The 17,932-nt window shown below is 32.4% G+C and overlaps 1 protein-coding gene and 1 long non-coding RNA gene across 4 annotated transcripts in view; one reads left to right on the top strand and one right to left on the bottom strand.

Annotated features, from left to right (window-relative positions):
- Zfh1 (Zn finger homeodomain 1) overlaps window positions 1-1,750 on the bottom strand; it is a 33,032-nt gene extending 31,282 nt beyond the window's left edge. For 2 of the 3 annotated variants that reach the window (XM_083039164.1, XM_083039167.1), the window contains exon 1: window positions 853-1,750. The gene's annotated coding sequence lies outside the window, so the exon portion shown is untranslated. The remainder of the gene's footprint in view (window positions 1-852) is intronic. The other variant, XM_083039165.1, reaches the window with a different exon arrangement.
- Window positions 1,313-16,490, top strand: LOC145936066 (uncharacterized). The gene is made up of 4 exons (XR_014425320.1): window positions 1,313-1,388; window positions 1,488-1,540; window positions 14,511-14,605; window positions 16,226-16,490. It is a non-coding gene; the product is annotated as an uncharacterized LOC145936066 (long non-coding RNA).
- Window positions 16,491-17,932: the final 1,442 nt, after the last annotated feature.

The following is a 17,932-nucleotide window of genomic DNA, read 5'->3' as shown; positions in this document are numbered from 1 at the left end:
GCGCGCGAGCGAACGGCATTGTTAAACAACAGGCAATGATCGTAATCGGAGCCGAACTGCTCCGTCTCGTGCGCGATAGATATATTATTACAGATTAATTGGTTTCCGTTTTGCGTAGTTTCTTCTCCCGACCCGGGCCCTTTCTTCTTCATCGTCAAATTTAAGAAACTGATTTTTATCGAATTTAAGCGAATATAAGAATAGGGAAAAAAATTTTTTTAATTAATTTTAATAAATTCCGAGAACATATCTCCGATGTTTTTATTTTAATATTCTCATACTTTGAGCTTTTAGAGTGGCTTGTCAAAAAAACTGGCAAGTTAATCTGTTTCGATATATAGCTTCTTAATTCTTTTCGAATTTTTTCCAAGCTAATTTCTCAGATGTGCCAAATGTAACTTTCAGAGGATTAACATCTGATGTCTTTAAGATGTCTTAAAGATGTCTTATGATTTTGAATATGTTGCTGTCTATTATATATGTATTGTTAATCCTTTGAAAGTTAACTTAAGTCCACACTATAGGGTGCTATTGTTAACACATATGTAATGAAATTGTCTATTGTAGTTAGAAGTAATTAATTTTCAGAAAAGTACACATATACATATGTTTTAAATATTTTCGAGTAAATATCACTATTATTATATATAAATTTTTGTTATCAAGAGAACCGCCGATGCATTTCGAGATTAAAGGAGAAAATATATAAGACGGTGCAATATAATGCACAAACATGAATTTACTTTTATTTATAATTTAGCTTATCGATACTTTGTCATTATGAAAAAATCATCAATCACTTTTCTTATCTAATTTATTTTCTAAAATCTTTGAAAAGATATGTCTAAATACCTTATAAGATATCCAATTTCAGTGTTTACTTAGGCTTCCCTTAACTGCAAGCTGAGATATGCAAAGAATTATCTGAGTTCGTTGATCCAGAGATGGTCGGTTATACTTCTTACTTTTTACTCCAAAGTGTAACATATCTCTCTTTAAGAAAATTAAAGTCTTTTCTCTAGATTCGTGCTGCTCGGCGATTCTCTTTCGGAGATTTTTCCTGTAAATCAGAAATATTCCGAATCAAAACTGGAAAAATGGCAACCTAAAAGATATAAATATATAAATATATTCATCATTAATGATAGGGTGTTACAAATTTTTAACATTTTTATTCTTTCATATTTTCAGCCCCCCTTTTATGTCTTTCTTCTTAACATACGCCGGTACACAGCATATCGCGCAATTACGCTCGTTCTCTGCGCCCATATGTCGATCTATACTTGCGGGGGCATCGCTTCGAGGGCATAAGATGGTCTGCGGAAGATCAACGAGGCGCGTTGCTGCGCAGACAAGCACGACGGCTGAGGCAACGGCCGAACGAAAATGTATGACACTTCCTCTTGCGTATATTTTTTTGTGTCGGTATGTTAAACGAGAGGCGTCGAGCAAAGCAGCGATCGCGCGCGATACAGAGTGATAGCGAGGCAAGCCGAGCCGAGCCGAGCCGAGCGGAGAGGAGAGCATCGTCTTCTATTTGGTCAGTACAGGCAATTAGAGCCAATAGCGCCTCCCCTACCTCTCCCCTTTCTCTCTCTCTATCTCTCTCTCTCCTTTCTCCCTCTCGCTCTTCGATTCGTCTCGTCTTTAATCACGCTGCTCTCGAGGTGTTGAATTTCTTGGTACGATGTTAATCTTCCCCTTTCTGTTAACGATGCCCGTCATCGTCGAGAGACGTCTTGATGAATAACACCGACTGATTGCTCGGTCGACTAAACGCGCGATTTAAGCGGGATGCGATCGATAACGCTGCGGAGAAAAGCGATCGTATATAAATTTCCTCGTGCGACATATCAGATGTATCTCAACGTTTAAAGAGAATTCAATGATAGTAGAAATTATTCCCGAAGCTAACAATAAAATATAATTTAGCTCCGATCTTAGTTTGAAGCTAATTAAATATTACATCGCGATATGCAATTGAATCTGAATATTTCTTGCAATACATTATAGATTTCCAAGTACTATATTCTGATGTTTTGTTTAGAAAAATTAGAGTTAGTTGTTGAAATGGAGAGAAAGGGGAGGATATACAAATATAGTACACATAATTATCATGGTACTTTTCGAAATGTTAATAAAAATTAATTGAAATATATATTCTTTTCTAAGATTAGAACTAAAAAATGCTATTATATAAATTATATTATTATTCATTATGTGAAAATAAAAAACCTAATTAAAATTAATGTTAACATCACTGCAACAAAATTATTAAGCAGAGATTGCAAGTCTGATCTTCGCATGATTTGTGATGTTGATTAATAATATCAGCAACAATTATTGATATATAATTATTGATTAATAATTAATATTAGTATTAATAGAGCAATTAATATTTTTTCTATAATACATATACTCTTTCTCTCTCTCCCTCTTCTTTCCTGTCTCTCTTTTTATGTGTATATATATATTGTATATATGTAGCGGATTTTTTTGTATCTCCACCTTGGGATGTCGAGAAGGATACAGCACTGTCCTGATCTTCGGCACGTCGTGGTCCAGACACGATGCGGAGATCACCGAATGCGCTCGAAGCGAACCGAGCTTAGTAGGAGAAGTAGGTGCGGCATAGAGTGGGGAAAGATCTCCCTCTTTGTCGGCACCATCGGCACACAGTGTCATGCGGCAGAGGGAAATTTCCCCCGGTCGGTGCCGCGGTGACCACTCTGTGTCCCTTTTTGTTGCCGCCCATTAGGCGCCACCGCAGCGTGATTCGCAACTGTGTTTCTTTATCTTCGCCGTGTAAAATCGAGGCTCCGAGACTATATACGAACGATTGTACGCATTTCTCTCCGCGTATTTCTTTTCCTTTCTCTAGCCCGTTCTCACCCGGTTCTCTATCTCTCTTCATTACTTCTTCGCTCGCTCCATCATTGTCTATTTTCTTGCTGTTAATCTCTAATTCCGGAACTCCGTCTCTTTCTCTCTCTTCTTGTTTTTTTCGTTTTTCTTTCCTCTTTTTTGTTTTTTACACGGGATATGTGAGACAATAACCCCATGAATCAGTAACATCAGGTATGACGAAGTTCCTTGTTTCAACACGGAGATGAATCGCTCCCCCACGCAAAGATTAAAATATACTCCATAGTTTAAAGTCCTTCAAAATTTCAAGTACATTTCGTCGCAGATGCGTACTTTGTGCATATGTGTATACAGAGTACTGTGTTATTGTCTCCGATAGCGCGCGTTGTCTTTGTGTCAGCTTCGTCTTTCCATCTCATTCCAGGTTTCTTATTTCTTCTTCTAGGTTGATACCTCGCTAACACATGTCGCGTGCCCGTGGGAGTCACCGACGACAAAGACGGATCAATGATTCACGGAACCTAAATCTGAAGATTCGTGACGCCTTTCTCGCCTGAAGTTTCTTTGGATTTAGAAAAGTACATCTGTTCGAAACTGTTATTTCAATATGCTTAAGACTGTGTAGAATAGACACGAGACACTTATCTTTCTTTTTTATAAAAAATAGCATAGCCGTTCACTGTCCGTAAGATACATGCCTATTCTGGTGTATATACACATGTCTCATGACTCAATTCATTACTAATGGAGAAAGAGAAAGAAAAGGGAGCGAGAAGATGAAGAAAATGATTTCGAAATTGTTTTATATAAAGTTTGATTCTAGATCTCTTTCCTTTTCTCTCTCGGTCAAAGAATTTTCACAGATAATACTACATTAAACTAAATTCAAACATTAAGATTAAACAATGGACTGTTTTTAGTTGGCTTATAAAATTTACTTGTGTTCGTTGTAATATTGTTATTAGAAAAAAGGTATCTTCATTCATTTTCTTCAAACTTCGATGGTCAAGATATTCGTGCTGTGACTTCTATTCTCGTACGTTTTTCGAAGAGCGATTCAAGTTTCACCATATCTTGTGACCTTTAGCCTCTCTCAGTTCCGGTCACCTATACACGTGAACGTAAAATTTGACATTTGATAATTTGTTCGTGGGGCAAATAGGTGCGCATGTGTGAGATAAAACGCGGCAGGTCAATATAGAAAACTCCTGGCAGGATCCAAGAGAGTAAAACCGAAAGCAACGTATAAATGAACAAAAACCTGAGCTCTTGAACAACTGTGCACCATGTGTGCACCACTTGCGCTCCTCTCCAATTCTTGTTCTCCTTCTCTCCTTGCATCATCATCATCATATCCTCTTTTTCTTTTCTGCTCCTCGCAGTTTCTTTCTTTTTCAGTGTTTTTATAGTCTTTCTATGGCGTTTTTATCTCACATCTTAGTAAGAGCAGCACACGATTGTTTATTATGCATTATATTTATTATCATTAGTGAAACATTACCTATGAAATATATACATACACTAAAAGCAAAATTCTTCAATTTTTGGTTTGTTTCTTTCTAACTTTTTTCTTGGCATAATATAGAAATATAGATGTAGCATAATATTACATCTTACTATATAAACATTATTTTCAAATAGAAAATATGTTAAAAACAACATTGAAGTATACGCAATAAGCAAAGTTATATTCTTCCTTCTTTAAGATTCATAATAGATTTGATTACGCGAAATAAAAAATGTATCGCCAATTGTTTTATTTTAAAATTGAATTAGGAATGTTAAACGTTTTTATATATTTTTATGCGTATTAAAATAAAGAAAAAAACTTGTAACTAAATGTCAAAATAATTTTAAAAAATGAGATATTTTTGCATGAGACTTCTTGTAATTAATATTTTATTTGATCATCATATCATCATCTATCATAAAATTGAAGTTTTTGTTTCTCATAAATAATATTCCATTGTCCTAAACAATAAATTTAATCTTCTCAAACTCCAATGATCAATATTCAATCATTATTATTCACTGTTATAATTTTATCACGTGAGTAATCGCGCAACGGAGGAACACGTGGATCGGTCACATAGGTTTCCTGCATTCTCTTATCTGTGCCAAAGGTTTAGATTACACGCCATACATTACTCATTACGACCAAGCGTGTGGCTATGAAAATAAGCGGTAGTCAAAGCCAATATCTCGCACTATATGACAACACACGAAAGACAAATAGAAATCTGAACGCCGCGCTGCATGTGCACGCGCGCTTTCTCGGTCGTAACAAATATTTGTCTTCTGACTCCGAAACAGAGAGGAGAAAAGAAGAAAAAGAAAGAAGAGTACATTATATTTAATACTTAACTTGGGCCGTGTGTGGCCATAACTTGCTAAACTTATCTGGCAAATATACATATATACGAGAAATATCTGTAAGATACTATCATCTCGGTATCTCTTCCTTAATTCATGATGTACATATATGTACACGTATGTATATATATGTTATGTATTTTCATTATATATTACGTATCATATAGAGTGCTTTATACATATAATCCGAAATATTTTCTAGAATAATTATTTTTTCCAAAACAGCAATTATATTTCTTATTGTATATGATTCTATGCGAACGCAAAATATAGTAAGATTTTTTTTTATATACTGTAAAATATAAATTCATATAGTTCATTCTTTGGAAGCATAATTACTTTGAGAAATGTATTTAAAATGTTTGACTTGAAAAAAAAAAAATTACAATATACCAATCTTATAAAAATATCTTTTTATTGATTTTCGATGTTGATTGGAAATATCGCATTTGTCTTATTAAGAATTATTCTTCCACTACGATTTTGTAATAATTTAATATGTGTAGATTATTACTTATTAATATTGAAAATTAAAAGATTTTATTAAATTTTATTCAATTCAAGATGAACAAGATAACTTTCACTTTTCACTTGATATAAATAATTAATATATATATATATGTTAAAACAGATAGTTATCGATGAAAATATAATAGCCAATCATTCTGTACACCGATTTTTATTGGGTAATATATAATGTGAGAATAATTTTAATTTTATTTAGAATTATAAAGTTTTTTCTTTATATATCTATACGAGATCCTGGTTTTTTTCTCGTTTCTTTTTTTCTTTTTTTTTCCGTTCTTGCGCGATGACGTTTTTTTCTACGAAAGAGAGATAAACTCGACGATGCGAGATATCACGCAGTCACATGATTTTTTACTGTCAAAAAGGTAACGCTTCGAGAACCATTTCTATGCTTGCTTATTTCACTTTCTAAAAAAGGCATGTTAAGTTGATTCTCGCAAGTATTGTTGCTCTTTTTCGCGATGCTGATTAGCTGTTTGGATTCGTGTTGTGCGTTATATTCCTAGCATCGAGAAGCTATCATCGTGAGGGTTAGCAGTTTAATAGTTAGTTAGTCCACAATAAAATTAAATAAAATAATATTAATGTTTCAAATTTGTTATAATACTTTAAACTTGATTAATATTCTTGACAGTTATCAACTGATAACTGTCAAAAATATTAACCAAAAGTTTTATAAATATTATAACATATTTAAAACATTATTTAAAACATTATTTTATTTAATTTTGCGATGACAGCCTCTTGATACTATGAATATAACGCATAATGCGTATCGAGATAATTGATCAGCATCGCGGAAAAGAAGCAACAATATTTCGAGACTTTCGAGAATCGACTTAATATACCTTTTTTTAGAAAGAGAAAATGTATAATTTGTTTGAATTCTCAAGAAATGTAAAATTATTTTTAATTTTCAATACTTGGATATTTAAAATTTATTAGCAATATAAAAAAAATGTTATTTTTATATAGTAATATCTTATTTTATCAATTGTAGTAATAAACATGTAGGTAGATAATTCCATTAAAAAGTAACTTAATAAGCTTCTTAGAATTATTTTCATGACATAATTTATTTGAATATATTATTTAAATAAATTATTTGAATTTATAATTTCAAATGATTTTTTGAAATATTAAAATTAATTAAAAAATTTAAATATTAATTTTAATATTTCAAAAAATAATTATATTATGCGCATAGTTAACTTTTGTTTTATTTACTTTAAGATATTTAAAAAAACTACATAATTTGCAAAGAAATATTTTTTAAAGATAGAAATAATTATAAAAAATATTTAAATTAAAATATTTTACTATTTATTTTTATTTTTAATTAAAATATTTAATAGTAAAAGAATCTATAGTTACGCATTACATAAATAATTATATCTACATATCTCTTAAGTATAATACACAATACAATGTAGAAATTGTATTTTACACATATACAAATATTTATTATTATTAAATTATTTAAAAAATTATTATATTAGTTATTAAATATTCTGAAGTATTTCAAAATATAAAATCCAGGATATTTTATATTCATTATTATACAGCAATGTAAAATTTGAATCATTATCGCGAAGATAAATAGATAATTTCACAAATGAAAAGTTAAATAAATTATAAATTATATTTACCCTATCGTTGCTCCGCCGTTGCCCGATGCCTTCCCGGGCCATCTCTCTCTCTCTCTCTCTCCGTGTCGTTCCTTTATGGTTATGACATCCACTCCAAACACTTGCACTCGCGTTATTTTTTTCGTTCGCGACGCGCGGCGACGCCCGGATTTTAGATACATTACATTTCGACGCGTTTCGGTAAAACGCGAGAATCGCGAGAGCTTATTCGCGCGCGAATAAAACCGATGCTCTGTTTTCGCGTCGCCGGTTTTTTCAAGGCCCACTTATCGGAAGGCCTCATCGAACGACGATGATGCGGCGACTACTTCACGACGCACTCGGGAGTCGCCGATATTCCAAGAAATGAGCACTACATTTCACTATGTTTTATATATCACAATTCAACGACGTAGAAATCGGATCGACAACGCCGAAAAACTCGGGAAATTCGCGTCGAAAGTGCAATGGTAATTCGATCCGCTCGTGTACATAGTAGACTCGCTCATGAAATGGCGTCGCGTCGCGTAACGGACTCGCCCGTGCAATCGCGATCACGATGTCGCGTACACGATTGGATTTCTGCAATAATTAAGCACGTAAAAACACTAAACTCACACTCTGTACTGTCGCAATGAGAGCACAAACGTTGATCGCGAACCGAAAATGTACCTACAGACAGGCTTGTGCCAGTTACGAGACGCGCAGCACGCCAAGGCCAAGGTCGTAATGACGTAGTGGGAGAAGTCGCGGCGTACGTGCGGCGCGGCTCGGCTCGGCTCGGCTCGGGTCGGCTCGGCTCGGCTCGGCTCGACTCGGCTCGGCTCGGCGGTCCGGGCAATTCCGATTTGACGATCTTGACGTGTGCGCGTCCCGTAACTGGCAAAAATATTAATAAGGTGTTAATTTGTTAATTAAATTTTAAAATAATAATGTGTTATAAAATATAAAATGGTAATAGGTTGTAAATAATATGTTATAATGACCTATCTGCAATTAATATTTTTTGTCAGAAATCAGCTGTGATTAAGGAGTTAATTTGCTAGTTAATTTTTAAAATAATATGTTATAAAAATTAAAATAATAATATCTTTTAAATAATATGTCATAATTCTTTAAACTCGATTAATATTTTTGACAGTTATCAGCTGATTTCTCTAAAAAAATATTAATCGCAGATAGGTCGTTATAACATATATTATTTACAACATATTACTATTTTACATTTTATAACATAATATTATTTTAAAATTTAATTAACAAATTAACACCTTATTAATATTTTTTGTCAGAAATCAGCTGACTAAGCAGTTAATTTGTTAATTAATTTTTTAAATAATATGTTATAAAAATTAAAATAATAATATGTTTTTAAATAGAATGTTATAGTACTTTAAACTCGATTAATATTTTTTGACAGTAAACTGATTTCTGTCAAAAAATATTATTTTTTATTTAAAGTTTTTTTTTTAATTTAATTTAGTTTAAAGTATTATAACATATTATTTATAACATTATTATTTTAATTTTTATAACATAATTATTTCAAAATTTAATTAGCAAATTAACTCTTAATCAGCTGATGTATGTCAAAAGATATTAATAAAGCGTTAATTTGGTAATTAAATTTTAAAATAATAATATGTTAAAAATATTAAAACAGTAATATGTTGTAAATAATATGTTATAATGCCGTATCTGCGATTAATATTTTTTGATAGAAATCAGCTGATAACTGTCAAAAATATTAATCGAATTTAAAGAATTATAACATATTATTTAAAACATATTATTATTTTAATTTGTATAACATATTTTTATTTTAAAATTTAATTAACAAATTAACACTTTATTAACATTCTTTATCAGAAGTCAGCTGATTAAGGAATTAATTTGCTAATTATTAACGATTAATATTATTTTAGAAGAAAAATTTGTTTTAAGTCGGACTTAAAAAAGAAGAAACACTATTTATAAAATATTATCACAAGATGTGTGTGAAAGATGTAACTTTTTTATTTTTCTTTTAAGCAATAAGATCCTAATCATTCTGTATTACTATTATTTTATTTTATTTTTTAATTTGGTAATTAATTTCAAATCCGCATTCAATCTGAATAAGAATTTTGATTAACACGAATATAATTTTGAATGTAAATTTATTTTTATTTAACTCTTTATTTTCAAGATTATCAAGATTTTGAGATCATTCTTGTACGGTTTATTAACCTCGTCAAATCGAGCAGGGGTTTAATAATGCAGGTTCGTGCATAAAAAAAAAGGTGAACAGATTGAATATTACGTAATCGAGAGAGGGAAAGGGAATATACGGAAGATCAATCGGGGAGCAGTTTACCTATGGGTTCTATACCTCACGAATCGCCATATGGGTGACAGCCCGGAGGCTTACATTTCTAGTACCTAGGTACTCTCCGCATGTGAACTGCATTCGACAAGGTACCACGAATGAATACACTACGTATCCGTAACCTTCCAATCATCCCCCATCTTCCTCCCTACCCGGGAAAACGATTCTGCAAAAACGAGATCGCGCACGTGAGTCATCGATATATCCGCCACGTTCTGTGACTGTCGTTCCCACGATTCTCTGTGGAAGAAATGGTATCCTTTCCCGTATGTAAACTATAGGATTAACTTTACGTCACTCGGACAAAAAGGTTGCATCACGCTGGTGGTTTATCAAAATAGAACATCTCTATGCATATAAGTATAGTTATAAATCAGAAATGATGTGAACCATCAAGATGATTGTATGTGACTACTTTTTTAAATACTTGTTATGAAGTTATTATTATAATTACGTTATTAAAATATCACTTTCTTAATAGAATAAGAGACTTATACAATTAGTGAAATAGGGAAAGAGGGAAATCGTCTGGGAGCTTCAAATGTCTTGCGAAATTAAAAGATCGATATATACTACTTCGGAATTATGTAACGCCAATTACAAAGAACGCATTGAACGCAATACAGTTTGAACTTAATTGAAAAGTGTCGCACGTATATACGGACTGATAGCCATAAATTTATCGGGAGACGCGTACGAATTGTGGACATAGGGCGTGTTTTATCGCGAGCGACAGGCATCGCGGGATAGATCTTCTGTTAATACGTGACGAATCGTGGGCACGTGTATCGCGATAAATTTCGATTTCGTTGACACGTGACGTTTGCAACTTGCAATGACTACGGCGGTGCATTATTTGAGAAACAATCGCGATAAATTTATTACAGCAAGTAACGCATATAATATTTGTATAACTGTACAGCTGTTGAGTTTTCTACGTTTTGTATCAAATTATATTAACTACTTTATCAAAGAATAATATTTTTAATATGTTTCATAAAGAACATTTTAAAACAAATATTCATAAAGTTTTTCAAGTAAATATTTTTTTATTTTTATCTCATATTTCTTTTATTTATATATTTCTCAATCTAATATATAATAAATAATATACGCTCTTTTAAAAGTATTTAATTAATGTTAAAATATTATTAAAAAGAATTGCTATGTGATAATTTCAATTTATTTTCATGTTGCTAAATCGATTAAATTACACTTAAATAAATTTAATTATGATGTGTTAGCATCGATAATTACAAGATACTTTGAAAGATTTGCGTTTACTGTATTAATATAATTATGAGATACTTTGAAAGATCGTTGCTTGCTGTATTAATTAACGAGATCTCTATAATTACATCGGATCAATTTAACGCAGTCTCCTTGAATCAGGACGTTCTGCGATTTTTGCAATGTGCGTTGGTGTCTGATTTCTTTTGCTGCCAATCAACACCGACGATTTATCGCGGCAGAGAGTACCTGTCAGTGAACGAACTCGTTTGACATATTCCAGATAACGAGACGAACACTATTGAGATTGTATTATTATGCAAATGCCAAAATGCGACGTAACAAGAATGTGAATAAAGTTGTTATTTTTTTAAGGTTTGTTTTAAATACAAAGTCGCGTTTAGACTTTCTAATTTGCGAACGTACTCTTGTTTCAAATATTCAATAGATATAATTTGAGTGTATTAACATATTTAATTTATAAGTAACCATCCGATGTATGCTAATTTCTATGGAAACAATTATATTTTATTATCAAAAATATAAATAATGCATCACATGATTATATATATATATTCTAAAAGAAATGTTCAATAATTTTCAAGATATTTTTGATATAGTAATTGTTATAATTAGTGTATAATTTAAGTGTATACGAGATAGATAAATATCTCTATAGCAGTGAATAGGCAATGATTTTTTTTCCTGTGTTTATAATTAAAAAAAAATGTATCTCACATATCTATCTCTGGAATAATTACTCATTTAGATAAATGGACGGTCTTTAACTCTAAAAATTCCACACATACAGATACGCCGGCAGTATAGGAGATGGAATTTAAAGGGATTCGGCGGTTATGCATTCTGGGAAGGTGTGCACTGCGAAATGCAGCCGCGATGGATATTGGATGTGGATGATGGGGTAGCCGCGTTGTTCCGCGCACGGGGAGGAGGGGGCGGCAGCTATGGGGTAGCAAAGCTAAGCCAGTAATGCAATAACTTGAATAGATGGGCACGCAGGCGGAAAGAACATAACGTACCCCTCCGAGCATCCCTTTCCCCATCTCTTCCTCTCTCTCTATCTTTATTTTCGGAGTGCATGGGGTACATATGAATCTGCGCACGTATAACCACTGGCACGGTGCACGACGAAACGTGGCTCGAGGGTGGTTGCGGGGTTCTTCACCCCCCTGACTAGGAAGGTACCCCACGTACAGTCGGTCACGTTAAAAGGCTTTTAGTACTCACTCGTTCGCCGTTATTGAATCTCGAGCTCGCTTGGGGCTGATTGTGAGTAGTAACTGGAGGAATCGTATTCGCAATACGTTCGCTAGGTGCATCTTTATGTTATCGCCTTATCGCCTGAAATAAAAATTCACGCTATCAAATTCCTCATAAAAGATTTAATTTTCTCATAAAGAAATCGATACTGTATATCCATAGATTCAATTTTGGACATTAAAAATAAGAAATATATTTAATATATAGTCCAATTGTATTTTCAATATTATAAGTGAACATTGATAGATGTTATTTCCAAAGTCTTTAATATCAAAATCTGAATTCATGGATATTCGATCGACTTTATAATTCTTTAATATTCGTGAGATCTTTTATAATATAATGTCGCTTTCATGTTATAAAGTACGATAATTCTCAAATTCTTTCTATATCATCTCATACTCAATATTTGATATCAAATATCTTCATAATTCTCACAAATTAAAATTCTGTTAATGTAAAACCCATTAAACATTGTACGAAGGTTAAAGTTTTTCCTGTTTACTTATCACCAAAATCTATATTCGCGTCTCTATTTTATTTAGTTTACGACTAATTATTGATTATAAAATTTAGCTTTATTATCGATATAAAATCAATTAAGAATTATATGCATTATATTTGCAAATTAAAATATTTTTTAATGAAATTAATGTTTTGGAAACGGGAAATAAACGATACGCGAAGATGATAAAAATTGCCACAAGTCACACAGGCGTTTCGCACCCAATATGAGACTTCATCGCTCACCGTAATCGCGTCGTACGGTATTACAAAGACTCCCTAATGAAACTTAGAATTAGTGACGCGATTGACTGTACCTGTACCGCAGGAGGGTGATCCCGAGAGTTAAACCCCGCGACTCAGGAACGAAGGAGAGGGTGAGGGAATTGAGACGGGAGATGGTGGTTGCTCTCCCAGTCAAATACGGAAGAAAAAGATAGAACGAACGAGTGAATGAATGGCTACCAATCTGTTCCATCCCTTTGTTGGAGCGGCTCGTGCCGCGTGTGCAAATCTACCCCCGTTTCGCCCCTCTGCCCCTTTTCTCCTGATCCTCTGGTCACCCCTGCGAATCCTGCCATTGCGCACACGCCTCACACCTGAGCACAATGGGCGGCCGATTTCGTTTCTCCCCCGGTTCTACCTCTTCGTGTTTAAATACTGACATGCCGAGTCTGTACGTCTGCACGTCTGTACGTATTTCGTGTCTTTATTTCTCGATTTTCTCTGTTTTCTGTTCTGCGAGAACATTGCGTATATTGTGACAGTAAAGTCAAGTGAAAAGAGAGAGAGAGAGAGAGAGAGAGAGAGAGAGAGCCTCTCTCTATAAAATACACGGAGAGAATTGTCTCTTAGAATTTACCCTAAAAATCATGGTAATCGTGGGACAATATAGTATGGAAAGAATTTTATAAGAATTTCTCTGATTAATATTTATCACAATAAACATAATAATATCTACACGTTAAAATATAAAACATGTTTGAGTAATTTTACCATGCAGTTTAGTAAAATTAATCAAACATGTTTTATATTTTATTGTAATAGATATTATTATTTTTATTGTGATAAACCATGATTTTCAGGATAAATTTTAAGAGAAAATTCTCTTTGTATAGAGAGAGTGAATTCATTGAGAAATATATAATCATTCTAAAATTCTTAAGGGCTATAATTTGTTCATCGCCGAATAATATAATTTTGACCTCGATTGTATTGATTTTCTGGTCTTTTTATATGAGAGAATGGCTATTATAATTGAAACTCAAGATGTGATTTTTAAAATAAAAGAAAGTTTGGAGCAATATCTTTTAAGTATTTAACGATGATATATCTATTAAATAGGGATTAGTGATATATATTAGCAAAATGCCTATTAAATAGATTTATGAAAAATAAATATATATATTTATTTATTAATCTAAATATATATATTTATTATTTCTCTAGATTAAATATATATATTTATTATTTCTCTAGATATCTCTATTCTTTAATTGTCTAAATCCCTTTCCTATGAAAGTTCTATATATATAAAAAATCGAAGAAGTGTGCTTAATATAAAAGTAATTTTTTTTATAAAATAATTAAATATTAATTGATATTTTTATATTTTTTTAGTAAAAATTAAATGAATATTGCATTTCTCAATGTACAAAGTTATATATGAATTCATGAAAATTATTACAGTCCTTCACATGAATAATAACAATGCAATTTATGCTGTGTTACAGAGCGATTCGAATATAAGAGAATCAGAGGATGTTGTGGCCAACGAGGAAAATGAAATGGAGCTTATCGCTATCAACGTGTGCAGAAACGAGCAAAGGTGAGAGCATGTAAGTTGTAAATAAAAATTATACTGTGTATATCCATAGAATAGACATTCAATTAAGAGATGCACGATATTAATTCGTTCTTCTATAAAAAAATAACTTTTTTGCTTGATCTACATTTCTATATATAGCTTGAAAATAATATGAGAGAGAAAATAAAATAAAAGAAAGAGAGAGAGAGAGATAAATTGGATGAGAAATAATATAAATTAAGAAAAAAGCTCAATAAAATCTAGCATTAGAGCTCATGTAAAAATTTTTCTATGCTGCGATGATCTATTAAAAGACTATGAAGAAATAAAACTGAATTTAACTTTTTCAACTCTGATTAATCTTCTCAAGTTCTTGAAAAGTAGATTAAACTATTAATTATTGCACTGAAAGAGATCTATTTTAATTATATTCTCGATCGTATAAAATTTCAACTTATATTTTTTTTATTTATCTCTATTTTTTTCTCTTTTCTCTTCTTTTGTTTTTTTAAGTAAGAAAAATGTTTTATATGCCATTCTTTCTCCCAACGGATTAATATCAATATATTCGCTTATCTCAACGCATATTTCAGACGGTCGAATATTTTTGTACGAAATATTACAGTGGCGTTTTTCGCCTATATACATTCATCCACCATATAATAGTAGACTTATCGTCAATCTCAATTTCAGTAGCGCGTTCATACGATATACGATTCATAAATTTCGATATATGTGCGGGTCCACGTGTACCTGATCAAAGACTATTTAGCTCATTGTATATCTTAACAGTTCGTAGGTGCGCATGAATGATGATCGTTAACGAACATGCGGGCACCGCTGTGGGAATTCCACTCAATTTAAGTGTAATTGTTTAATTGAGGATCCTCGCAGAGGCGCATAAATTGGTCGTTTACGGTTCCGTTTTCTCATCGCACATTTTCGAGAGCTTTACAGCATAGCATGAAAGTTATACGATCGAAATTTCATATTATTTTTCTTACGTAATTTTTCACTTCTTTTTCATTTTTATAATAAGGATCATAATAAGGAGCGCATTAATGATAAATATATTAATTATTTATCAACTTTCTGACTTCTCTTAATACGTATTAGTATGGATATTCTATCTTTAACAGAAAAATATATAGATATAATAAAAATATTGTAAAAAAAAAGACGAGAACAATATTTTTAATTCCCATATATATGCATAATGAATATTTTATTTTAATTCTATTATTAAACTTATAAGAGTTTAATTCTATGTTGTAATATTGTATATGATGTATAGTTCTGTCAGATATATTTTTATGCATGTTTAGTGTTCTGTATTATGAGAAATCTAAAACAACAAATGCATTTTTAATATCTGTAGCTTAAAAATAAGCTGTTATTCGTGATAAATAAATTTATATTGACATAATTGATGGGAAAAGTAAATTACGATATATCATCTTTATAGTATGTTTCGTCTAGTATTATAACTGATATAATTTTATAAAATGACTCAGATATTATCTATCTGAATATTAATATCGCGTAGAAAAGAGATACGAAAGAAGAGAAATTGTGATAAGACGGAAACGACACGAGCGAAATTTCCGCGATCGTGGAAAAACGATATAATATATATTTCAGGAGGAGAGATCGTTACTAGAAGGATATAGTGACGGGGGTGAAAATCGTGCCACGTGGCCCGCGGGTACTCCAGGAAGAACAAGGGGAGAACTTGGACTAGCATTACCGGCCCCGGGTCTGGCGAACGTGAGTTACCTTTACTGCGTTTGCTATTCTCCATTGTGCATGACTACGATACGGGACCGTGTAGGGGAGGCTGCGAGAGAGATCGCATGAGTCATAGCGAGGCGAGCTTCGTTCGCATTGTCGTAGCATTTACGTCTTTTCCAAGGGTAAATCCTGTCTTCCGATATATCACGACATTTCGTTCACAATTTGTTTTTTTCATTGTCGATTAATATTGTTCCATTTGTTCCTTGCATGCATTTTTTACAATATTTTTATTATATTTATATATTTTTGTATATATGCAAAATAATTAACTAAAATAATATTGTTTTTTATGTTAATATAAGAATTAAAAGTTGTTTTAATTAAAGTTTAAGATGTGTTTCTCACGTATGATAAAAAGAAGAATTTGAGAATAGAAAATTGAAAGAAAATAAAGAAACAATATTAAAAAACTTGTAAGTTGTATAAAATATATATTAAAAATAGTATAAATAATACTTGATGAAGAAATACAATATTTTAGAATTAAAATGGAATTCAATTAGATATTAATATTATTTTATCTCTAGTTTATCTACGTTTTATCATTGTTATACTTTAAAAGATGATATAGAAATCTTTTCTTTGTCTAAATATAATATAAACATATAAAATATATAAGCTGTTAAATATTTTTTATCAAAAGATAGATTAAAAATTTTATCTCTTTTTTTTCTTTTAGTTCATATAGAGAAGGCAATTTTTTTGCGTGAAGAAAATGTTTTAATTAACTTGCAGAATATTATTTCGATAATAATATAGTATGAATATAACTTATTGAATATATTTTTTCGTGCAAATAAGAGAGACAGTTAAATCGATTAATTAATCAACCGCAAATTATATAGTCAAGAAACTGCAGAGAAAAATCATTCAAGAGATCTACGCGATTAATTACATTTATATGAACACACTTTTTACGGAAATAATTAATCGAAATGACCGCAATCTCGAAATCAAAATGATCCACGAATAATCGTGGAAAAGATTTCGTCGCGTACCTACGTCATTGCGCCGGTCAATGCATCAATCCGGCCTGCATCTGTATGTATTTACGCTTGTGAGGGGGGAAGGAGAGGAGGTTGACGAGGAGAGGGTGGACAGGGGGGAAACCCCTATGTGACATCATCCCCCACGCGCCCGCTTCGTTTCGCTGGCTGACTTCTGTCGCCTAACTCCAAAACACCCCTGGACCCTGCCACCTCCCTTTACCTTTAATCTTTATCAATCCATCCAGCCGAGTCGACGAATCGAACGCACGAACATGCACGAGACGAGATGACGCAGGAGATGCGGACGCCACCGCGCATTATTCACGGCCGATAGCGCCTTCATCCCTCCCCCCCCCCCCCCTCCGCCACTTTTACCGCTTGATCCGTCCATCTCTTTCACCGAGTTTCACCCTCTCTTATTCATTCCCATTTTGTTTCGCTTGTGTTTGTACCCTTCGTATAGCCTCGTACCCTAAACAGTTCGACGAATGGAAATGCACGAATCGTTAATTGCGAAACGCAGTTTTTTCTTATTTCCACCTCACCTCACCGCCCCTTCCCCTTC

This window comes from Prenolepis imparis, unplaced genomic scaffold (genome assembly GCF_030444845.1).
Source record: "Prenolepis imparis isolate NDT839.2.m4 unplaced genomic scaffold, iyPreImpa1.0 SCAF_5, whole genome shotgun sequence".
Taxonomy (NCBI): domain Eukaryota; kingdom Metazoa; phylum Arthropoda; class Insecta; order Hymenoptera; family Formicidae; genus Prenolepis; species Prenolepis imparis.
The sequence above is the reverse complement of the archived record's forward strand: the minus strand, read 5'-3'. Positions and strand labels throughout refer to the sequence as shown.